This window comes from Lissotriton vulgaris, chromosome 6, assembly GCF_964263255.1.
Source record: "Lissotriton vulgaris chromosome 6, aLisVul1.2, whole genome shotgun sequence".
NCBI classification, from domain to species: domain Eukaryota; kingdom Metazoa; phylum Chordata; class Amphibia; order Caudata; family Salamandridae; genus Lissotriton; species Lissotriton vulgaris.
In genome coordinates this window covers 1,786,087,087-1,786,112,475 of record NC_141694.1, presented here as the reverse complement: position 1 = coordinate 1,786,112,475, position 25,389 = coordinate 1,786,087,087, and positions in this window count along the sequence as shown.

The window sequence follows — 25,389 nt, the reverse complement described above, 5'->3', positions numbered from 1 at the left end:
CTTGTTTCTTGCCCTCACATAGTCAATGGACGAACATTGACCCCGGCTGAATCACCTTGTTAGGGACACGTAGGCTTTAGTTCAAGAAAGCTGATGCTGCGTGACTTGGCAGAAGCTGCCTCCCTTGCCTGAGGCCAGTCCTGCTATGCTGGTTCTCGTGTTCGTTGGCCTGATCACGATTAGGAGGCCGAAGACAGTAGCCGTGCCCGTTTTATGACCCACAAGCATTTCTTATCCTGCTTTTCTATCTTCTACACCTGGCTCTGCTCCTTTCCTTCTGGGCTTTTACTATGGGGAGGAAACATTTTTTACGATGAGGCGGATCGATCTGTGAATAGAAAACTGGCATGAAGACTTGATCGAATACTGGAAACTTGCAAATAATTATCGTTTGGTATATGTTTATTGTTTGTTTGGGATACCGGGCTAGGCATGAAAGATATTTTAACAATGTTGCCTAAAGTCATATTCCATGTATATAAGGAGCGACTCACTTTGTACAATTTGAACAGTCTCCTAGAATCTGCCTTTGTGTGATTCCTGTGACTTCTGTATCCCTGCAGTAAATAAACCTTGGTCTCTGATGCCACCATCGAGAAGCCGGTGTCTCTGTTTATTTGTGCACCGAGACAGGAAGGAACTCAGGGGTCTTTGGGTGTTGTTTCCCTGACACCTCTGGACATTAGACAAATAGTCCAGAACCTCAGAGGAATCTAGAGCCTTAACCTTTTTCGTTACACCTCGGGGAGCTTACAAATTAATCAACATGCCTTTTGGTTTGGCCTCTGCCGCTGCATGCTTCCAGAAGTTGATGAAGGAAGTTTTGTCTGGTATAAATTATGTTGGTTTTTTTCAAGACGATATACTTGTCCATTGTAAAGACAGAACCAGCCATGATGAAATACTATTCAAAGTACTATCCAGGTTACAAGAATGCGGGCTCACTTTAAAGAGTGAAAATGTATATTCAGAGTTGAGTCTGTGTCTTATTTAGGTCATTCCATTTCCAAGGAGGGGATCAGCCCCTAGATTGATTTGATTGAAGCAATATCTCAAGCCCCAGCTCCAACCAACAAAGACCAACTCAAATCTTCTCTTGGGCTATCCGAGTACTACTCCAAGTTTATCAACAATTTTGATTGTGTGGTACAACCTTTGAGACTTTTGTTCAAAAAGGGTGCCGAGTTTGCATGGTCGGAAGGCTGCACACTTGCTTTCAGCACGGTCAAAAATGATATTGTTCGCATACCAACCTTGGGTCATTTTGACGTTACAGAGAAAACTGTGCTGACTACTGACGCACGTTTGAGTGGGTTGGGTGCGATTTTGTCCCAGATTGTTGAGGGTAATGAGAGAGTTAAGGATTTTGCCTTGGGTTCTCTCAAAGGGGCAGTGGAACGCTACTCAGTGATAGAACGAGAAGCATTAGCCTGCCCATGGACGATCAAACATTGCAGGTTTTACTTCTGTGGTTTACCTTTTCTATTCAGATCTGACCACAAACCATTGGTCCGCATGTTTGCTTGCAGAAATGCTGAGAACACCACTGCCAGGATTAAAAGTTGGATGGAGGGACTTTGGGAGTACAATTTCATGGTGGAATATTTACCTGGCTTAAAAATGTTCCTTCTGATTCTCTTTCCAGGATGCCAGTTGACAACTTGGTCACTTCAAGTAATGAGGGGATTGTACCATGGGTCAAAGAACCTGCTCTTAACAAAACTGAATGGCTAGACAGTCTTGTTACGGACAATTCTAGGAGGATCATTATGGATTATGTTGTCAATGGGTGGCCTCACCTCAGTGATGTTTCTCAGTGTGTCAGAGGGTTTTGGAATGTGCGTGATGAGTTGAGCATTGTGACGGTGAGCTTTGTCGTGGTGAAAGATTGATTCCAATATTAACATACCTGAAATATCCCAGGGTCTACAACCATATTCTGGACACTACATGGTCTGGAGGGAAAACAACAGAGAGACAGATGCCACAAAAGGAAAAAATACATTACATTTACGGAATCCCATCACTCACCACACTGGTGACATGCTTCATCGCCTGGGTCTCCTCTTAAAGTCACACTGGTGACACAAAGGGCTACAACCCTATCATAGTGATGGGGAGCCAGAGGATGTTTTCACATGGAAGTCCTACCTCCTAATCTTCCCAGATGAGAGTAGTTGAGTGTTTTATTTTGTTGAGAGATTGATTCCCCTTTTAGTATGATAATCAATCTCCCACATGAAGGTAACCTTGGATGCAGCCTAACCAAATCCAGGGTCAGAGAAACTTATTGGTAGCCTGAAGTTGATCACCAGGTAGAAGTAGTAGTTAGGGAGTGTACTTCTTGTGCCAGTAACGATAACCCAAGGAAAGTCAGTTCAGCACCACTTTCACCTGTTGCATTACCTGAACATCCTTGGTCAAAGCTAGCCGTGGACATTGTGGGACCTTTTGAAATGTTGTCCTCTAATGAGAGGTTTGTAATTGTCCTGGTGGGCTATACTTTAAAATGGGTTTCAGCTTGCTGTATGGCTTCTGTGGTAACCAAGAACATTATTGAATTCCTTAAAGATGCGTTTGCGTGTGTGTGTATACTTGTAAAGCGCACTATCACCTGACAGGCATCCTGGCGCTGTATACCGCGGTGGAACCCGTCCTGGCTTTCCCTGTGAGATGCTCCCTACTGGGCACCCCCAAGGTGAGGCCAGGCATCCCAGCGCTTTCGGGCCATTGTGGAGATTAAGCAAGCTATTGCCCAGAGTTGTAGAGTGGGACCCATGATTAGAGTAGGCACTGAGCCGAAAATTATCGAGTCCGTGGACATTGAGCCCAAGACCCTGCTGCATCGGGAATTAAACCCTGGTCCCGGCCAGACCTCTGCATCAGAGTCTGCCGCTCTAACCATTGAGCCACACTTCTCCGCGTGTGAGGGCATACTTGAAGTTTTGGTAAGTGATAATGCACTACAAATCACCTCCCAGGAGATGGCAATGTTTTTAAATGAGCGTTCTATTACTCATCACTGTACTGGTCTTTATGCCCCACAATCCAATGGTTTGGTTGAAAGCATGAATAGGCTTGTAAGGGCATGTGTTCAAACTGCTGTTGAGGCTGGGTCAACCCTTAAGAACGTTTTATGTGAAAAGTTGTGGGCTCACAGGAACACACCCAATTATGTCACTGGCTGCTCGTCATTTATGAAACTCAAGGACAGAGTTGCTGGTTCCAAACTTAACCCACTATGGTTGATTCTAAAGTGAAGAATTATCAAGAAAAATACAAACAAAGCTATGCTGCCAAGATTAAGTGTGGGTGCAAAATCTGCTCCGCTCGCGACATTTGCAAATTTTCAGCAATTTCGCGATCCGCGAATCTCGCAAAATTGCCGAAAAATTTGCAAATTCGTGAGCGGGCGTATTTTTTTTGGGCCCAAAGGAAGCACAGTTAAGGCAGGTGCTCGAGTTGAAGCTTACTTTGTAACCATTTTAGAATGGCGCCGGCAAGCTGCCAGAGTGCTTGCTGGCGTCATTCTGAAATGGTTACAAAGTTAGCTTCAACTCAGGCCCTTAACTCTGTAAGTGCTTCCTGTGGGCCAAAAATTAAACCTCAACAGGAAGCACTTACAGATATAAATAAAGCAGGTGCCCGAGTTGAAGCTCAAATTCAGTAACGTTTTAATCAGCCCAAAACATTAGTGAGCACGGTCGAGGCTGGGCAAGTGTGCTTTAACCTCAAATCTGCCGTCGAAAATTATCTGTAATACCCGAGGGAGGTCTTTGCGTCACTGAGTTTCTCGAGCGCAATCCCCATTCCTGTGACCAGGAGGCTGCTTTCTCCTCACCTGCTGCCCTGCTCTCTCTGTGACTCTTTATACACAAGAGGCATATTGACACGCATAGATGCCCGCACCACACACTAGCGGTATCAAACGTCTTCCCGCCCTTTCCCAACTATGATGGCCTGCTCCCTCAAGGGAACTCTGCGCCTTTTGGAGCTGTGGCAAAGTTACAGGCACACATGTTCAGTGGAGACAAATCTTCTGTCCCTACGCAGCTGCAGTGTAGGGAAAGCACTATCATTTACCCAACGAGGTAGCACTTACTGGATTAGCCAGTAGAAAGTACTCCAGTTGAGTAGAGGTATTGCACAAAACGGTGGCATCTTCGTGGATAACTATGCAGGGCAGGATTCATTTTAGCACGAGGCTCCTGTCACAAAAATTAAACCTCAACAGGAAGCACATACAGATATAAGTAAAGCAGGTGCCCGAGTTGAAGCTCAAATTCAGTAAAGTTTTAATCAGCCCAAAACATTAGTGAGCACGGTTGAGGCTTGGCAAGTGTGCTTTAACCCCATATCTGCCGTCAAAAATTATCTGTAATACCCGACTGAGGTCTTTGCATCCCTGAGTTTCTCGAGCACAATTCGCGTTCCTGTGACCAGGAGGCTGCTTTCTCCTCACCTGCTGCCCTGCTCGCTCTCTGGCCCTTTATTCACAAGAGGCATGTGAACACGCATTGAAGCCCCGCACCACACACTAGCGGTATCAAACGTCTTCCCACCCTTTCCCAAATATGATGGACAGCTCACTCAAGGGACCTCGGTGCCTTTTGGCGCTGTGGCAAAGTTACAGGCACACATGGTCAGTGGAGACAAATCTTCTGGCCCCACGCAGCTGCAGTGTTGGAAAAGCACTATCATTTACCCAACGAGGGAGCACTTACTGGATTAGCCAGTAGAAAATACTCCTGTTGAGTAGAGGTATTGCACAAAACGGTGGCATCTTCGTGGATAACTATGCAGGGGAGGATACATTCTGGCACGAGGCTCCTGTCACAAAAATTAACCTTAACAGGAAGCACTTAAAGATATAAATAAAGCAGGTGCCCGAGTTGAAGCTCAAATTCAGTAATGTTTTAATCAGCCCAAAACATTCGTGAGCACGGTCGAGGCTGGGCAAGTGTGCTTTAACCCCATATCTGCCACTTAAAATTAGCTGTAATACTCGAGGGAGGTCTTTGAATCCTTGAGTTTCTCAAGCGCAATCCCCGTGTAGTTCCTGTGACCAGGAGGCTGCTTTCTCCTTACCTGCTGCCCTGCTCGCTCTCTGACCCTTTATACACAAGAGGCATGTTGACACAAATAGATGCCCCGCACCACACACTAGCGGTATCAAACGTCTTCCCGCCCTTTCCCAACTATGATGGACAGCTCACTCAAGGGACCTCCGCGCCTTTTGACGCGGTGGCAAAGTTACAGGCACACATGGTCAGTGGAGACAAATCTTCTGGCCCTTTACGCAGCTGCAGTGTAGGAAAAGCACTATACATTTATCCAACGAGGTAGCACTTACTGATTACCCAGTAGAAAGCACTCCAGTTGAGTAGATGGAAATCACGAAAAAATCTGTGATTTCGCTGGAAAATCCGCGAATCCGCGAATGCGCAAAATTCGCCCATACTTAGCCAAGATGGGTGTGTGCAACCGCACATGGAAAGTGGGTGATTTGGTGCATGTTAAGAAAACCTCAAATTTGGGGTAGTTTGTACTTAAGCCCCTGTAACTTTTTGACCACACAAAGTATCCATGCCAAATGTGCGTCCTTTTTTCCAACATCATGGGGATTCTAAAGGGACCCAGAAATTAGCCAAAATACAGCGAATTTTCTTTTTTGGGGGGGGGGGGGGGTGGGAAAAAAGGGCTGTAGATGAAAGTGTCTGTTTTTTTCCCTGCAAATGTTATCAAAAGAAGGGTTGTGGTGCTGAAATCACCATCTTCCCAGCTTTGAGGGACAAGTAGACTTTTGTCCCAATACCAAAATTTTTTAGACAGTTTTGGCATTTTTCTGGTAAATCGCCTATTTTTTGCTATTTTCTCTGCTTTCAACCTCTTTCTAATTAAAGCAATAATGGATCCTGGAAAGCTATACATTTTTTGAAGTAGACAAAATTCTGAATTCAGCAAGGGGTCATTTGTGTAGCTCCTTCAAGGTCTCTTTATAGAAACTAACCGTTGAATATAGGAAAAATTGAAAATGAGTTGAAAAAAAACAGCCATTTGTGTCATTGTTTTCACCTGTAAATTCTTCTAATTAAGACATCTGTTTGAAAGCAATATATCATTACATCACTGGACCTTTCTGGTTGTGGGGATATGGAAGACAATGTATATAAAAAAAAATATATATATATAGTGTGTGAACAAGAGTACAACGTACTCGAAACACGTCACTTGAAGGGTCTTCAATAAAAATATCATCCTGCCTGTAAAACGTGGGGTCTGCCTTCTTCTTTCGCGGAGGTTCGAGGATTTGCTCTACATATATATATATATATATATAGGACTTGTAGGTTCACCAAGAACCCGACGAACCCAGAGCCAATAACTGAGCAGCGTCTTGCAATTTTTTTTTATTATGTACCGGGTATGGGAACAAAATATTGAGTTTAGAAATATTTGCAAATTTCCGAAATTATGAGTACCCATACTAGCATGAGAATTATAGTTCATTTTTCAAAATGACTTCTTTTTTATACATTGCCTTTCATTTGGAAGGCAGAAATGCATCGAAAGTCAATAGGTAATAACAGTTGTTCTACAATTCTGTGTTACCCTAAGTCTCCCAACAAAAATGGTACCTCACTTGTGTGGGTAGGCCTAAGGCCCGCGACAGGAAATGGCTCAAAACACAATGTGGACAAACTTTATTTTCACAGTGAAAACTGAAAACTGACCCTTTTTTGTAAAGTGCCTAGCTGTAGAATTTGAACCCAGGCTCTGCCGGCACCAAGGGAAACCTAGCAAACCTATTCATTTTTAAAAAGTAGATACCCAGGGGAATCCAGGATGAGGTGACTTGACTGTCTCTCACCAGGTTCTATTACCCAGATTCCCTTGCAAACCTGATTTTTTTTTTAAACGCATTTTCTCACATTTTGGTGGTGAAAAGGTCTGGAATCTGCGTGGATCCACAAAATTCACCCCACCCCACATCCCTCAAAGTCTTCCAAGAAAAATAGTACCTCATTTGTGTGGGTAGGCGTAGGTAACATTGGGGGATCCATGCCAGCCATACCTTGCTGGACTTCCCCACGTGTGGATTTGGTAGGTTTCCCAAGAAGGCCACCGAGCCCGGGGCTAAAAACCCAGGTGACTGCTCATGCAAAACCAGGTTGTTTTTTGATAGGTCATTTTCATGTCTGCTCAATACGTTTTGGGCCCTTGCCTGTCACGGGTACTTGACCCACCCACGTGATTGAGGTATCATTTTTATCGGGAGACCTGAGGGAACACTGGATGGTAGGAAATGTGTGGCTCCATGTTTATTCAAGACCTTTCCCACACAGAAATGTGATAAAAAAGTGATTTTTTGTCAGCTAAATTTGAGGTTTGCAGGGCATTCTGGGTAGGAAAATGTTGGGGGATCCATGCAAGCTATACCTCGTGGGACTTCCCCGGGTATCTAGTTTTTAGAAATTGGTGGGTTTGGTAGTTTTTCAAGATGGCTGCGGAGCCTGGGGCCAAAAACCAGGTGACCTCCTTGCAAAACTAGGTTGATTTGTGATAGGTCATTTTGATGTCTCCTGAATATGTTTTGGGCCCTTGCCTGTCACGGGTACTTGACCGAATGGGGTACCATTTTCATCAGGAGACCTGGGGGAATGCTGGGTGGTTGGAAATTTGTAGATCCACATAGATTCCAGAACCTCCTCAAACAAATTTGAGAAAAAAGTGATTTTATCATCAAAATTTGGGGTTTGCAGGGGATTCTGGGTAGGAAAATGTTGGGGGACCCAGCCATACCTCCCTGGATTCTCCTGGGTCTCTAGGTTTCAGAAATGTGTGGGTTTGGTAGGTTTCTCAAGATAGCTGCCGACTCTGGACCAAAAACTCAGATGCCCCTATATATCCGAAAATGACCTGGTTTTGCAAGGGGGGTGTCACATGTATTTTTGGTCCCGGGCTTGGCAGCCAAAAAATGTTGCGTTTTGTACCATTTTTCTTGGAAGACTTTGGGGAACAAGGGGTGGGTGGAAGTTTGTGGATCCACGCAGATTCCGGAACTTTCCACCACAGAAATGTGAGTTAAATGTGTTTTTTGGACAAAGTTTTAGGTTTGCAAGGGATTCTGGGTAACAGAACCTGGTGAGAACCAGTCCAGTCACCCCATCCCAGATTCCCCTGGTTGTCTAGTTTTCAAAAATGTATAGGTTTTCTAGGTTTCACTAGGTTCCGGATGAGCTAGGTTTCAAAATTTGCAGCTAGGCAATTAGCAAAAAAGGGTCCCTTTTTACTGTGAAAATGTGGTGTGTGCATGTTGCGTTTTGGGCCGTTTCCTGTCACGGGCACTAGGCCTACCCTCACAAGTTAGGTATCATTTGTCTAAGAAGACATTGGGGAAAGCTGAATCAGTGGAATTTTGTGGATCTACGCAGATTCCAGAACTTTCCAACACCGAAATGTGAGGAAAATGTGTTTTAAAAAAAAATATTTAGGTTTGCAAGGGATTCTGGGTAACAGAACCTGGTGAGAGCCAGTCAAGTCACCCCATCCTTGATACCCCTGGGTGTCTGGTTTTAAAAAAATTTAAAGGTTTTCTTAGGGGCAGGCAGAGTTAGGGTTGAAAACCTACAACTAGACACTTTGCAAAAAAAGGGTCAGTTTTCACTGTGAAAATGTGGTGTGTACATGTTGTGTTTTGGCCCGTTTCCTGTTACGGGCACTAGGCCTACCCACACAAGTGAGGTACCATTTTTCTCAGAAGACTTTGGGAAATGCTGGGTTGGGGGAATTTTGTGGATTCACGCAGATTCCAGAACTTTTCACCTCAGAATTGTGGGGAAAATGTTTTTTTTGACAACCTTTTAGGTTTGCAAGGATCCTGGGTAATAGAACCTGGTGAGAGACAGTCAAGTTCCTATCCTGAATTCCCCTGGGTGTCTAGCTTTAAAAAATGTATATGTTTGCTAGGTTTCCCTAGGTGCTGGCAGAGCTAGGGTTCAAAATCTACAGCTATGCACTTTGCAAAAAGGGGTCTGTTTTCACTGTGCACTAGGCCTACCCTCACAAGTGAGGTACTATTTTTCTCGGGAGACTTTGAGGAATGTGGGTTGGGTAGAATTATCTGGATCCACGCAGATTCCAGGTATTTCCACCACAAACATGTGAGGAAAATGTGATTTTTGGGACGAATTCAGAGGTTTGCAAGGGAATCTGGATAACAGAACATGATGAGAGCCAAACAAGTCACCCCATCCTAGATTTCCATGGGTGTCTAGTTTTCGAAAATGTATAGGTTTGCTAGGTTTTCCTATGTGCCGGCAGAGCTAGGGTTCAAAATCGACAGCTAGGCACTTTGCAATAAAAGGTCAGTTTTTCACTTTGAAAATGTGGTGTGTCCATGTTGCGCTTTGGGCCGTTTCCTGTCGCAGGCACAAGGCGTACCCACACAGGTACCATTTTTCTCAGAACACTTTGGGCAATGTGGGGTGGGTAGAATTTTGTGGATCCACGCAGATCCCAGAACTTTCCATCACAGAATTGTGTGGAAAAAGTGTTTTTTTAAACAGAGTTTTAGTTTTTCAAGGCACACAAGTCACCCTATACTGGATTCCCCTTGGTATCTAGTTTTGAAAAATGTACAGGTTTGCTAGGTTTCCCTATGTGCCGGCTGCGCTGGGGCCCAAAATCAACCAGTAGGCACATTGCTAAAAACAGTCTGTGACTAGTGGGCTTTCTGCCACTCTGAGGGGAAACCGGGGGGGGGGGGCATGGGGGGGTTTTCCCCGATATGCCCCCAAGGGGGGTAGAAAGACTGGGGCTATATTTTTTGGTGGTTATTTTTTTGGTGGTGGGGGCATTGGTATGCCCTTTCTGGGCAGGCCCCACCCCCACGCATAAAAATAGCCATCCTATTCGCTGGCGCCTATTGGGCTTTCTGCTCCCCCTAGGGGTAGATCAGGGGCTACTGCCCCCATCCGCCCCGGGGGGGGGCAGAAAGACTGGCATTTTTTGGGGGAGATGTGGGCATTGGCATGCCCATTATGGGCTGACCTCACCCCTGATTAAAACAAATGATTCTGAGGATTAGTGGGCTTCTGCCCCCCCGGGAGTAGATAAGGGGCCATTGACCCAATATGCCTATGGGGAGGGGCAGAAAGATTGTGGTAATTGTTTTTGGGGTAGGGGTGTTATCATGCCCATTCTGGGCAGCCCCCAGCCCAAAATTATTGATAAAAAAAATCCCTTGTTTCTAGTGCACTTTCTGCCCTCCCGGGGGGGGCAGATTGTGGGCTACTGCCCCTGTTTGCCCCCTAAAGGGCAGAAAGACTGACATTTCTCTGAAGGGGGTGGGGGCATTGTCATGCCCTTTTTGGACAGACCCCACCCCAACATCAATAAAAAAAATCCCTGGTTGCTTGTGGGGTTTTTGCCCCCCAGGGGGCAGATTGGGGGCTACTGCCCCCTGGGATCAGAAAGACTGACATTTTTCTGGAGGGGGTGTGAGGCATTGCCATGCCCTTTTTAGGCAGCCATCACCCCAACATCAACAAAAAAAATCCCTGGTGATTAGTGGGCTTTCTGCCCCCCTGGGGGGGCAGATAGGGGGCTACTTCCCCGTCTTACCCCTGGGGGGCAGAAAGACTGACATTTCTTTGGGGGGTGAGGGCATTAGCATGCCCTGTTTGGGCAGCCCCCACCCCAACATCAATAAAAAAAAGAAATCCCTGGTTTTAAGTGGGCTTTCTGCCCTCTCGGGTGCAGATTGGAGGCTACAGCCCCCATATGCCCCACAGGGGGGGCTGAAAGAATAACAATTTATGAGGGTACATTGTCAAGCCCTTTTTGGGCAGACATCACCCCAATGTCAATTAAAGAAGAAATTCCCTGGTGTCTGGTGGGCTTTCTGCCCCCCGGAGGGCATAAAGACTATTGTGCCCAAAATAAAATAGGGGAACAAAGGCCCTTGCCCAAGGGGCCGCTCCCCCCTCCCTAGTGCTAATGGGTGGATCCGCACTTGGTGATCACCCTCCTGGGGTGATCCCCAAGCAGGGATCCACTAGGGAAGGGTACCATTGGAAAGGGGAGATTCTCCCCTTTCCAACAATACCTCTCCCATCTTTTTCGGTGCTTTGGGGCTGAGATAGCCCCACAAGCACCGAAACTGAGAAACTGAAACTAAATTTTAGGTTCGATTTCGTTGTAATGACACATACAGAATTAGGCCTGGGGAGGTTGGGAAAGCTCTTCCCCACCTCCCGAGGCAAAAAGAAAATGGGAAATTGGGAAATGGGAAATGCAGACAGCAGAGTGATTTCCTGAGCATGTGCTCATGACGGAATGGTTCCGTCATGAGCACACTAGAACTTGTCTCATGACGGAACAATACCGTCATGAGCATAGAATGGGTTAAACAAGACCTATTGGCCATAACAATGCTTGTTTAAAATACTTCATTCAACACAGTATATTGCAGATAACTGCACCTCATACAGTGGAAAAGGCAATGTAATTCTAATGGAGAAGAGAGAGGGGGGACAACGATCGGGATATAGGTCCAGTGTCTCCTGCTCCTGAATAGTAGATAAATCGCTAAGGAGAGTCACAGTTCCTGAGAGCAGAATTAGAGAGAGATCGTTTTAAAAAAGTGGGAGGGAGTCAGAGAGACTCTTACTTGATGCCCACACAGAGCCTGAAGGATGTCATGCGTCATCACGAGGCGGTGCTCCTTGTAGGGCTGGTTCTTTGAAAAGTGAAGGTTTAAAAAAGATTAAAGTGTATCTGGAGTAAATCAGTTTAATAAGGGAGATCCCTCTGTCATAATGTAAAAAAAATATTGGGTTGGGTGCTGCTCGAGGGTAGTTATGGCCCACTGACCATCACACACCATATAGCTGGATCACCAAAAAGATCTCTGACAGAGTGAACACGATGAGTGTGCCACTGAACTCTTTGGTAAGGGCAGAAGCTCTTCACCCCTGCTGTGAGGACAACACTTTGCGCACCCCTTCTGATCTTAACAAGACCACAATCTATGAGATAGTTGTATAGCATTTTAGCACCCTAGTTTACTTTTCCCAATTCATGCCCATATATAGGTATAAATCACCTTGTCCTTATATAGGCATAGAAATCTTCACCATATTTAGACATAGCTCATGCAGTCCAAATACGGCATGGCTACTTCCACTAGTTCCGAAAATCAACACAACGATTTCTTGAAAAATCTCTCCTTCAGCAGTCAGTGAATTCCCCTTGCTTGAATATTGATTTGTCCAAGAACTCATGGAGTTTTCAAAGAACTGCGAGTCTTTGATGATGTTATTACGTCCAACCTTACGTCAAACTCTGCACCTTCAAGGTATAAATATGCCCACACTTGCCCTAGCAAACACACAGTGGTTTGGAGCACTTAGACTATCTACCTACCCGATACAGCTCGCTGCAGCAAGTGCCGAAGGAAGCCGACCCTCCAGCAGACGCACTGAGAGAGACGCTGTCTTTTCTCTTGCAGAGAAATCTAGCTCCAGTGTTTCCGAGCTCCCCTTGCAGGGTGTTGGGAAATCGAGTCCTGAGACAGAGAGATACCAAACCTCCTCCATTCTAAACGGAGCTGATTAGACCCTAAGGGAAATCTTGGATAGATTCTTGGCAAAGAATAATAAACCTATGCTACACCATACTTACTTCTTCCCTCGTACTAGACTTAGGTTAGGTACATTGGGGTAGGCGTATTTTAGAAGCACCAGTTGAGTACTTTTTTAGTCATTGTTGTTTATATATGTATTTTATGGCTTAGAAACCATACCATGCTTTTACAGTATTATTTTCTAATAATCTTCTTGCTGTACGCATTATACTTTACAGCCGGTATTACGATTGTAGCAGTTCATTTCTTCTGCATGAGAAAGAAGACTGTTCAATAAATACTTTTTACGCCCATCTCTCTATTTCTCTGCACCTCTGGGGAAACAAAGCAGGCACGATTGACTGAGTGAAATATCTATCTATTGTTTCCATGACTCTGAAGATAGGTTTTATCTTGGGGAAACAAAGTTGTCATGTTTATGCGGTTATCAGAAACGAATCCCTTCTTGTTTATTCGAGAAAGTTTCTAGTGACCTCTGAGCTAGCTGGCACTCACTATTAAGTCTAATATATTCGATAGAGACCTAGTCGACCTAAGTCCTACGTCAATGTGCGAATTTTGCAAATCTGGCGTTCACGAATTTTGCGAATTTGCAAACTCGCAATCCGCCAAATCCGCGATTTGTCGCGAATTTGCGGATTTTTTTTTTTTGTGTTCGCAAGGGTTTCTGCCAGTTCGCGAGGGTTTGGTACTAGTTCGCAATTGCGAACTTACTTGTCGGCTCGCAACAGTTGCGACTATGTTGTTTCTACATCTGGTTCATCATCACAGCCTCCCAGCACCCTCTGTTTCACCACTGCCACCCTCTCTTTCACCCATGCCACCCTCTGTTACATCAATGCCACCCTCTGGTTCATCATCACTGTAGATTACGGGGGGGGGAAAGCAAGCACACCTACCCTGCTTCAACTGACATGAATTAATTTGGGGTTAGTTTATTAATGTGTCACTGTTTTAAAATTCCAGGTCTGACACCTGCTTCCTTATCAGTAATTTGCTTTCTGTTGCAGTGCAATTTTGTTTTCCAGGACCTTTGTGGCCTACTTCTAGCTATTCTATGAGCCTGCTGTGAGGGTCAGAGCAGGGTCATACAATTGTTGCAACTAGCAACTGAACTCTGGAGGGGCCCTAGTCAGGAAGCACTACAGGGAATGGTTACTAATGATGAGTTTGAACTCTTGCACCTGCCGAGTGCTTTCAGTTTTGCAAAACTCGTTTTTCTGCAATTTCGCGGGATTCGCGGGGCGCGGACATGCGCAAGATCGGATTCGGAAGCCGCGAATTCGTGCGAATATGCGATTTCTTTTTTTGCGGCGTGTTAGTTCGCAAGGTTTTGTGCGTTTTCACGAGCCGCTTGTAGCGCAAGGCGCGAAGTTACCCTCGCTGTCATTCAAGGGCGCGGCCATCTTGTTTGCATGACGTATTTCCATTTCCGGGCGTGAAGTGTAATCTCGCAAAGTGTGCGGCTCGCCAGTACAATTTCGCGAGTGTTCGCGAGGAACATCTCGCACGAACTTACCCGCGCGGTCGTGAACGGGCGCGGCCATCTTGTTTCTCATTCATTGCTATGGTCTGGGCATGCTTCTTGTATCCTCTCTAAATCTCTGCCATCCTTAGCTTGTTTGAAGTTTTTTTTATCTATTTTACTTATTATCTATCCCTCTATTTTTCTAGCCTTATATTTTTGTGTTTACTGCTACTTTTTGTTAATTTTAAACTACTTTTTTAAACTCTTTTCTTTTCTTCTCTTCCCTATTCTATTTCTTTATTCCTTTCCGCCCAGACCATGGTGAAGCATCCCGAGAAGGGGAAGGGTCCCGCACCCCGTGCCCTGCTCCCGTGCGGGCGTTTATGGGGGGAGACAGTCGCACCCCGGGAGATTTTCAGCCCAGAGGAGGTGGGCGCACTACTGTTCTATGTACAGCGCCACCTCCCCAGGACCATAATGGCAGGCGGCAAGATCGGAGGCGGGTACAAATGCGGGATCGCCGGAAGCGGTGGGATAAGGTGTGCCGGGCCATGTACCACCACTCTCGGGTCCGGCGCACCTACAACCAGGCCACCCACCGCCGGATGGATGTCCTGACCCGTGAACGAGATCTGCTCGACCTGCTTGGCCTCGAGATCCCCGGGCTTGGTGAGTAGTAGTAGTAGCTATTTCTTTACTACTCTGTTTTCTCCTGCTGTGTTACTATATTGCAATTTTTTTTTTTTTACCAAGAGCAATAATGCTGCTCATTACATTGCAGGTATATTATATTTCAAAATCTTCTGGGCATTTCAGGTGCACTGCTCTCCTTCTCAGTAGTGTTGCTACTATGCTTATTTGTTTTCGATTTTGTGTTCATTTCATTGGCCTGTGAAATTATGTATGAGTGTAGTTTAAAGAACTGCGTAATGCTACACACTAAGGTTCAGATGTTTAATTACCGGCGCATCCCTGCAAAGTAGCAGGGATGCGCCAGTAATTGTGCGCCACGCCACTATCACCCATGGTGCGCCGTATTTACAATGCGGCGCACCATGGGCCCAAAACGTCACCAAAGCGTTACGCATCTGTGCCGTAAGGGCGGCGCATTGCTAGAGTTGCGTCGCAACGATGGAGCAGCTCCATCAATGCTCTGGGGTGCCCTATCTCCCCAAAGCTGCGTCAAGCCGTACGTCTGCTTCAAGCAAGCGCAGGGTTTGAGTCACGCATCATTGTCGTTAAAGTGAGTGATTGAAATCTTGTAGATTTCCCTCAGCCACTTTTAGGATGCGTTCCTGCACAGGAACGCCCTCCCTTGCGCCGGAACGCCCCCTGATGGCGCAGGGCTTTACAACGTGATGCATCTCCCATATGCGTCACATTGTTAATATACGCCGCACCATTGCGCCTCTTTTGTGCTGCCGCTGCGTCGCAAAAGTCACGCAACAATGGAGCAAAAGAGCCGCAAGGGGCTTCTAAATCAGCCCCTACAGACTCACGTCCAGTCCTTCCTTTGTACCCATGGCGATAAGAAGAAATAGTGGTGGTGGATTGATAGTTTGAGCATTTTAATGACTGGTTAATGTAGTAGGAAACTTTAGTGTTGTCGCTGATCTGCAATCACGATGGACTTTGGCTGTCACTTCGCGTGCTGTGGACTGCTGCCTGCCAATCCTAGGCAAACCTTTTTAGTACTTTGTGTAGTGAGTTACATAAGAAGTTTACAATTCGACGGTCCGCAAATCAAGCAATACTGATAACGTAGTAGACCACATGAGATTGGTCAATAATATATCCCGTTGAATAGTTGTCTATTTGCTATTTCGCCAAAATATTTTGTTAGTTCTTTTGAAATGTTTGATTTGGTTGACAAATATCATCCATGTTTTCTGTTTTTCTTTCTTTCATGTTGTACATCAGCTTCCCCCAGGGGCAAGAGGAGGACACAGGAGGAGGAGGAGCAGGAGGAGGAGGGTGCTGTTGAGGATGCAGGCCAGGATCGGGCAGGCGAGGGCTCCTTTGCTGGCCCCAGTAAGTTTTAATTTTAATATAGAATACTTATTTTTTCCCAACGTTCCTCATTCGATTTTTTCTAAATCGTCTTTGATATTCTTGTAGACTGGATCTAAATTCTTATCCTGCCTCGACTATGACTCCGTGTGGTATTACTAGATTATTCTTATTAGTCTGTCCGTGTAGCTAACTAAGATTGCACATTTGGCAATTCCATTGGACTCCCATTCTAGTCAGCAATTGCTCTATGCACAGAGTGCAGTCCTCTGGGATTGTCCATAATGTCTTTTCAAGTCTTCTAAATGTTTATGCTTTGACAATTGCCAACAATAAAAAGGTGAATGACCACCAAGAAAGAATAAGATACTACTTTACTTTTGGTTTGGATAGGAGGACAATCCATTCTACTACTGTTGCAGGGACAAATCTGCACAAACAGAACTATGGACACTAAATAATGCATTGCTTAGCTTATCAATTATAATAGGTGCTGTTAGACTTTCCACATACCTCAGTGATAACAGACTTTGTAGTTGAACCCCCAATCTCCTTACTGACTTGATAGTGTGGCAGAGTCATTTAGCTCCCAAAGTCACCGATGATTATGATTATTCCCCAATGATGTCAGAGGCACGGACTCATGCTTGCAAAAATTGCAAAACCTTTAGCTCATCCACTCTAGTCTGGAGGACCAAAAACCACGGAGTCTATTTAAGTTTAAAAGCTTTATTAAAAGTAAACACATTTATTAAAATCAAGTTTGTCATAAAAGTAAACATTTAACTGAAAATGGAAAAGTGCTTAGTGCTGACGATTAATTGGACACATTTCTTGTGGTCGAGCCGAGCTCTCACCTGGTTTGAACTTGATCCTGCTCGTGTTCTTAGAAGTCAAGCTTCTGTCCGTTAGGAGAAAAAGTGGTGCGTGTTAAAAATAAAAAGCAAGCATTCATCAGTTGTGCCAAAAAGTGCAGCAAGACAACAGCCTTCCCTGGAAAAAGGGACATTTTTACTTTAGAGTAGACAGTCACAAATTATTACATTGTATACTGTTTTTTTCACATTTCTTTCATCCTCCTAGACCAAATATTATATAGTAGTGAGTGGTGTATTCTAACATTATTAAATGTACTTTGTAGGTGGAACATCTGGAGGCCAGGCCAGCGCGGAGGTGGTGGTGGCAACTCTGGGGAGGAGGCGGTGGAAGTGCCGGACAATTTGTAGTGTAGTTCCTAGTTTCCCACTAGGCCCTGCGCATTGGAATAACATAAACAGTAGTATCGACGTGGAACTGCGGATATTCCAGGCCTCCACTGACTATGCTAAACTTAATTGGGTGTGTTACCAACTAGCTCAGAGGTCACTGGAAACTTTCTTCTCTGCATGGGAAGTGATCAGCTTCCCTGGCACAGACAAGAAGGGATTCAGTTTTCCAACAACCGTGCAACATGACAACTTTGCTCCTCAGATAAGGAGTCAATCTCTAGGGTCGTGTGAAACAATAGACAGGTATTTCACTCAGTCAGATTAGTGCAGTTTACTTTCACGAGATGTAGAGAATAGAGAGACGGGCGTTTGTCAATAAAGGGTTAACATTTATTGAACAGTCTTTCTTCTCGTACAAGAGAAATGTATTGCCACAATTGCAAGACTTGTTATTATAAAAAGTACGTACAGTAAGATAAGGATTGCGAAATAGAACTGTAAAAGCATTGATATGGTTTCTTAGCCATACAATGGTTTAAAAGTAATAAAACATATATACAGTCATATATACATTAGGCTAAAATACTCAACTGGTGCTTCTAACTACGCCTACCCCAGTGTGCTTGACCTAAACCTAACACGTGGAAGGGGAGTAAGTAAGTAGCTTTAAGTTAAGTTTGTTTTGCCAAGGTTTGCTTCAAGAATTCTCATCTAAGGGTTTAGTCAACACCATACCTCTGAATAGAATGATGGAAGTCTGGTATTTCCTTCACGGGGCACTCAATATCCCAGTCACCCGCGAGGGCAGACCGGAAATGCTGGAGCTGGATTTCTCTGTAGGAGAAAGGCAGCGGCTCTTCTTCAGCGCGTTGGGAGGAGGAGGCGGGGGACAGCGTCCACGGCACTTGGAATCTGCTGGGCTTCTTCGCAGAGGGACGGCTGTTCAGCTCCTAAGCTTACTGCACCATCGTTCGCGCTTTAGCAGCGATAATGGTATCAGTAGCTTCACCACCAAGGGACAACAGCAGCAGCGTACTGCCTGCAGCAGCAATGGGATGCACAACAGGGTGCACGGCAGCTTACAACAGCACGACAGCTCTCATTGCTTAAGGCAACGTTGGTAAAATTTATACCTGACAGGTGCCGGGTTTGACGCAAGTTTGCTGGACATAAGACGTCAATTAAAGATGTCACTAGGAAGTGATAGTTATCAGTTGCTCATTAGAGTTCCATTACTAATCAAAACACAGCAAGCGGGGATTTCCAGGTTTGCTGAGTTTTTATCTTGTTGAAGAACTCGGAGTGTTAATCTAGGAATATCAGATAGTGACTTCTGCTCTGTCATTGCACTAATTGGTTGCAAAGGAAGTGGCAGAGAACTATGCTGGAATGTGGCTCTGTTCGTGTGAGGCCAGAGATGACTTTTCTGAAAATCGCACTTGAACGGTTATGCCAATATAGGGAATAAATGGATTTATAGCCGAATAGGGGCATAAGGTCGCAGTATCGATCAGGAACCTAGATAAACACGCAACACCCACTCCACGTTTTCATGTCCATCAAATTACTAAAACTAGAGCAATTAGATGCATGTGTAACATTGCCCACCCCAAAATACATAAATGCATTCGAAATAGGCGTACATTGTAATACGTGAAATTTAGGTACTGTACGTTTTTGAAGCATAGAAATCATTCAAAAATTATTGCATATGAAATCAATGAACGATTATGCAAAAAGAATTACACATGAAGTATTTCTGACAGAAGAAGGGCGAGATAAATCATCACATAAAAATGCATTGTAATAACATGTGCTAGAGGCTGATGTAATTTTGTTATGTCTCTAGATGTGATTTTAGAAATAGAAGTGTGAAGCTTCTGTTCTCTAAGAATAGTTTTTACGTTAAGCAAAGAATTGTTCGTGCCAAAAAAAGGTGAATATTAAAAATGTCCAATTCAAAAGAATTATTGCTTGAATGGGGAAATAGAGTTCCAACGCTTATAGCAGTTTTTGTTGATCAAAACTGAAGGCCGAATTCAGAGTTCATGGGAACGCTGTGTGTCGGAAAGCTTTTCCAAAGTTATTGTTTCTGTACGGGTGAGAACATCGTATCAGACAGGCTCTCAAAGAATTGGTCAACAAATTCAGGTGACAGTTCAACCAAATTCGATAGTGCTGTAACTTGGCAGGTGTGAGAATGATTGCTGTCATCATAGTCAGGAGCAGCAATGCTCACAGATGGTCGTACCTGGGTGATGTTGCTTTTGTCACTCGCTCCACTGTTACCACTTAGTCGTAGTACAGGTTTCTCAACGAATGCCGTCATCAGGATAGGTAGCCGCTGGGGACAACACAATGCGTGAGCCATTATCGGACTGAGCAAAGTATCGACGTCCATTGGTACTGCTGATGGAAGTGAAAGACAGATGTCCAACACGCACTCATCTCCGCATAGCATACATCGAAGTACCGGTAAGATACAGTTCTGCCATATAGGTCTGAATGAAAGGAACCAGGTCATGTTTAGATCTCTCAGCCTGGCCAATCCAAGGACGTTAGTTATCCTGTCCTGGTAGCGCATTGCTAGGATTGTCTCTTCCATTCCCATGGGAGCTATGTCTGAGCTGAGGCTTGCCATAACGAAGCAGGAGGGTCAAAAATAAAATCCCTGCTACAAGTCCCAAAAATAATGGTATGCCGCCAAAAACAGAATGTACAAAATTAGGAACGATTCCCAAAATTGCCTGGAAAGGTGTTAGCAGTCCCGTAAAGACTGTCTTAAATATGCCTGGGATGCTTGTTGCACTAGACATGTTAAGGAGTTGGCTCAACATTTCTACGAAATGCACGGGGCAATTTGTTGATAAAAGGTCATGAACTTCAGTAGCTGTCCTTGCAACTAGAAGATCATACGTCTTTTTTGATGACGTTATAGACACTGTTGTCTGTAAAAGTACAGATTTCATTTTGCTTAATGTATCAATTCGTATAGAATAGAGATTCAGACGAGGCCAGATGGGAGTCACTGTGTCTGCAGGCCCACTTGGGAACAATGCTTGCATACAGCATTTGACCATGGATGTTACTCTTACTAGATAACTTTTCCCTGGCACAAGGCCACAACATCTGTGATCCTGTGATCTAAGAATGTAACTTCCGTTTGAAAGTTGCATAAAGAAGGGCTCTATCTGAGTTGCAGGTGTGACTAGCTGGTGGCATGAAAGGTTGTTTGAATTTCCATCACATGCTCCGTGTAAATTAATACCCTGACACAAAAGTATACCGCTTAGTGAATGTTTACAGTTGTCACCACTAAGAAATACATTTTTGTCGCTGTCACTATAGCAAGAATGTGTGTATGGTAATTTCCATTCAGATTTTACATATCCTTTACCCAATTGTTCATACTGGCCAGCAGGTATGTACTCAAGGCACTTTTTAAATCGGAAAGTTGTTATCGGAATTGTGATAATTCCGTGTATTATCCATTCAATGACAGGGCTTTCTGACATTGTCAATGGTAATCTCTCAAGTTTTTCGATGCTCAGGATTGTATAGTCTGCTCCTTTCTGTGCCAAACTGATCTGTTTATCTGTAAGGTTAAAAATGGAAAATAATGACGTTGTGTTGATTAAACGCCAAGGCACATAGCCTGAACGAAGATTTTGCAGCGTCCAGCCTAATTCTATAATAGAGCGTAATTGAGACTGGCCATGTTGTAACATTAGCAAGTCTCTGTCTATCACATCAAAGGCAGAGGATACAATATTGTCCAACGAATATATTCTGGAAGACAGAGTTATTAACCCATTGTCTACCACAGAAAGTGATTTTTCCAAATTAATACGATCAATTTCTCGTATTTTTTCAGCTGTTTCAATTTGTTTGACTTTCCAAGCCTCGTTGTACGCAGCATAGATACTGGTCGCTATGAAACGCTTTTGACGCTGTTTGCGTGGTCCAAGAATGAAATCGCGCAAATCAGCACCATCTTTTAGTAGAGACAAGTGTTGCTTAATTTCAGCCAGTGTGGATGTTGTTAGCCATTCAAGGCAGAGTTTCCCTACACTGTATGTTGTTATAATCCCTGGATGTTGTCTCTGGGAGTATCTAGGGTCTAATCTGGTCATTTTTTAACCCCTGTGTTTTATTCAGGAATCTATCTTGACAGCTGTTTGTGTCAGTAGGCCAGATTAACCACTTTTTCCAATCAGGATGTGTTCTGTTAAAATGTAAAATTTGTGACACGTCTAACTCAATATCTGTGGTTGTATTCTCAGGTATTGGCTTTGGTATAGACGGTGTTTTAAGGTCTTTGATCTTAGCTAGGCCAAGACAAGATGTTTGGTGTATTGTGTCATTTAAAAATAACATTTGTTCTGGTATCATGCAGGTTCTAAAGAGTGCTTCAATGCCCTGTACCTGCCAATCTTTTGTACCCCAAATTGTTTTCGTTTCAATATTATTTTTCCAATAATCAAAACCAAATGTCATCATTTTGTCATAAAATGCTTCTGAATATATCAATTTAGAATTTGTCAGCATTGTTTTCAATCCTGTTTTATCTAACAGTTTGTAATAAAACGTTTCTGCATTACTGGTGTTAAACCCTGAGAAGTATTTGAATTTCTCAACAAATGCTATAGAACTGCTTTTAGGTGGTGTAGCACAATGTTCCCATTGATTATACATAAAAACATTTCTAGGCTGTGCAGATTTATGCAAGTAATGATCACCATAGTGTGTGTAACAGAATAACTGCTCATAACTAGATGAACCTTGTAAATAATCATGATCTGTGAATCTAGCTGACATTACTAAATCAGACATCATGTCATTAATACTGTTAAAGTCCCAATCATCAGAGAATGTACTAGGTGTTACAAAGTCACTTAAGGAAACCTTCAGTTGATGAGGATACTTCAGGATTTCGACCGGACCATATATCTCATAGTCTGTTTTCTCCCATACTACCCCACCAGGTATTGGAATTGCTGTGACATTTACTGTTGACAGTTCTCTTTTCTTCACGTGGGATGATCTGTGTGGTTTCAGGACTAGGTTGATGTTCTGACTTGCTGTGTCCATTCAATTGTAATAAACTTTCCTAAAATTAAAACTAAAATTAGGCATAGTAGGAGTATGAATACCCCTGAAATAATCCAATGCTCAATCAACGGTGAATCCAGATATAATTCTTTGATTTGTTGACGGAGTCCTGTAGTATTTTCTTTAGAATACTTTTTTGTTTCTGGCATCACTTCGGGGTCGTTTTGATCTTCAGAGAAGTTGTCGAAGTTGATGAAATAACCAGAGGCAGTTCTGTCAATTGATGGGATTGTTCTTTCAATCTGTCTTTCGGTAGCATTTTCTGATGCCACATTAGTGTAGACTAGTGTTGTTTCTTGACAAACTGTTTCAATCTGTGTTTCAAGAGGCACGAGTTCCATGGCATTATTGCATAGTCCTTCATTGTGCACTGCAGGCTGATCGAATGTGATTAGTCTTTCAGTTTGAACCTCTTGGATTGTTGCAAGTTTGGGTATTCTGTTGTTTCTTGGGAGTCCACTGGGCCTACTGTTGATTATAGGCCACGTGCTTGTGGTTTTACCAGGTCGATGGACACGACTCTGTTCTCCTTTTTACCAGCAAGGGGCGGCAGCACAACTGATCTTGTTCCGGTGACTGCCAAGACAGGTACTGCTTTTCTGTAAGAAGGCCCAAATTCCTTCTTAACCGCGATCTTTTCTCTGACTAGATCCCCAATCTTTGGAATCCAGACAGGCCTTGCTGGGGCTGTTGCTGGTGGTGCCTCGTCCGTGGTACTTGGCTGTTGCTTTAACTTTATGTTGCTTAAGGATTTTCTTGTTTCATTCAGTTCCTGTAAAACAGCCAAACGATCCTTTACATCAAAGTGCGTTGTTTCTTCTTGTACCACTGACATCTGACTATCGAGGTCCTGAATACGCATTCTAATTCCGAACAATAGTTCGTATGGGCTGAAACCTTTTAGAGAATTTCTTGGCATGTTGTTAAGACTAGTTTGGACACTTATTAAATGTTTGACCCACCCAGCGCCTGAACCTAATACCTTCGCTGTTATAGATTGCTTTATGTCACGGTTTTTTCTTTCTACCACACTGTTCCCTTCGGGGTGCGATGGACAAGAATACCGCAACCCAATTCCCATGCTAGCCATGGCCTCCTTATAAGCTCGAGAGCTGAAAGCAGGACCCTGGTCAGAATGGAACGTGGTAATTGCGTATGTGCCGATAAAGACTCACAAATCTTTTATAACCGTTCTAGCGTCAGCCGAGCGCTGGGAGCCTCATTTTTTAAGTGCTTTTTGTCTTAACTTTTAATAGGACGCAGGATGGGGTGTAGGCAGCGTTACGCTCTTTCTGATTGGTAGCCGGTAGCATGGTTCACTACTGCGATCCCTGTTGCAGTTTTCACAGTTGTTTGCATATATTTGGTGTTCTACACTCATTCCCGGCCACCAGTACACTGATTGTAGTTCAGTCAGTGATTCCTTGATCTCTCTGTGCCTAGGACCCAAACCCATGTGTGCGTCTGCTATTAAAAATATTCTCCTGTTCATGTTTGGAATTACTCTGTCCCCCACTCCAGGGATTCGAGCAAAAGGAACGGAGTTTGCATCGATTACGTATGCATAATTGAGTGGATAGTTCACGGGTAGTGCTGCACAGTCGCCTTTTACAGTCGTTTTTACTGCCAGCATGGTTTCCCCGTCTATGTATTTATCTGTACGCTTTTTTGTGGCTACGGAAGCCGGTTTAGTTGCTTCCGCTGTGGCTGTATTAGCCAATGAATTCCCTGCAACGTGAACGCCATCACGTTGAAGACTCTGTGCGTGAATCACGTGAGTCTTTTGTAGTTCTTTGTCTAAAAGAGCTACCTGTTCCCAGAGCAATTTATGCTTTATTGTGGCACCTGTGTCATCTTTGTAATCGTTTTCAATCCAACTCTGCAGTTTATTGTTGTAAGAGTTGACGCAAAAATGAGAATCGCACACTATAAGTGTCGGGAATTCACGTTCTGCATTTTCGAGCGCCATCTTTAAAGATCTGATTTCAGTTCTCTGAACCGAACAGTTTCTTACAGATTCAGTTTTTGTTACTTTCGGTCTGAATTTACCGCACAGCCAACGACCTTTAATGATCGCACATGCTGCATTGTAGGATTTGCTCTCTACATTGAAATGCTGTACAAAACTATCTGTATAGATTATACAGGCGTATTGTGGGAGAGGCAGAAGTTCGATTGGCAGAGGATATTCTTCTTCATACTCTAAATCATTCAGTTCTTCAAATTGCGGGGCGAAATAGTATTTCACATCTTCCGCTCCTTGAGAATCTACACACTGTATCCATTTCGGATCAAGTGACACTGTAGGCAGGTTTACTGGGCTGAATAGCGCCTCGAAGGCGGATTCCGCTGTGAGGATATTAATCCGTTTGCCGTGTGCTAGTTCTCGTTCATTTGCTAATGCGATTTGCACTGCTTTCACAGTTCTTTCTGTGTGACTGAATGCTTTTTCTACTTGTGTGTACAAGTGAGATTTAATTGAAATTGGTACCTTTTCTCCCTCATTAGAGGTCAGGTACGTGAATCCCCATCTTCCTGGGATGACTCGGATTACAAGATCGATCGTGTTGTCACGTGTATCTAGTTTAGTTTTTGCTAACATGTCTGTTTGCAGTGATCTCAAAATTTCTGTGTGTTTTTGAGTCCAATTGATTTGTTTAAAATCATGTTTAATTAGTTCGTAGAGTGGTTTAACCCTCTCTGCGTAATTTAGAATGTATGTTCTTCCGAAATTCAGAAAACCTAGTATGGATTGTAAATTCTTCAGCGTTTTTGGAGCTTGGAGTACAGCGCACTTTTCTAAGAAGTTGTCCGCTAGGCTTTTCCCTTCACTTGATAGTTCGTACCCTAAGAATAGTACTGTCAGATGGGCAAATCGAGACTTTTTAAAGTTGAATTTGTAACCCTCTGCTGCGAACCCAAGTATAATGGTGTTCACTCTT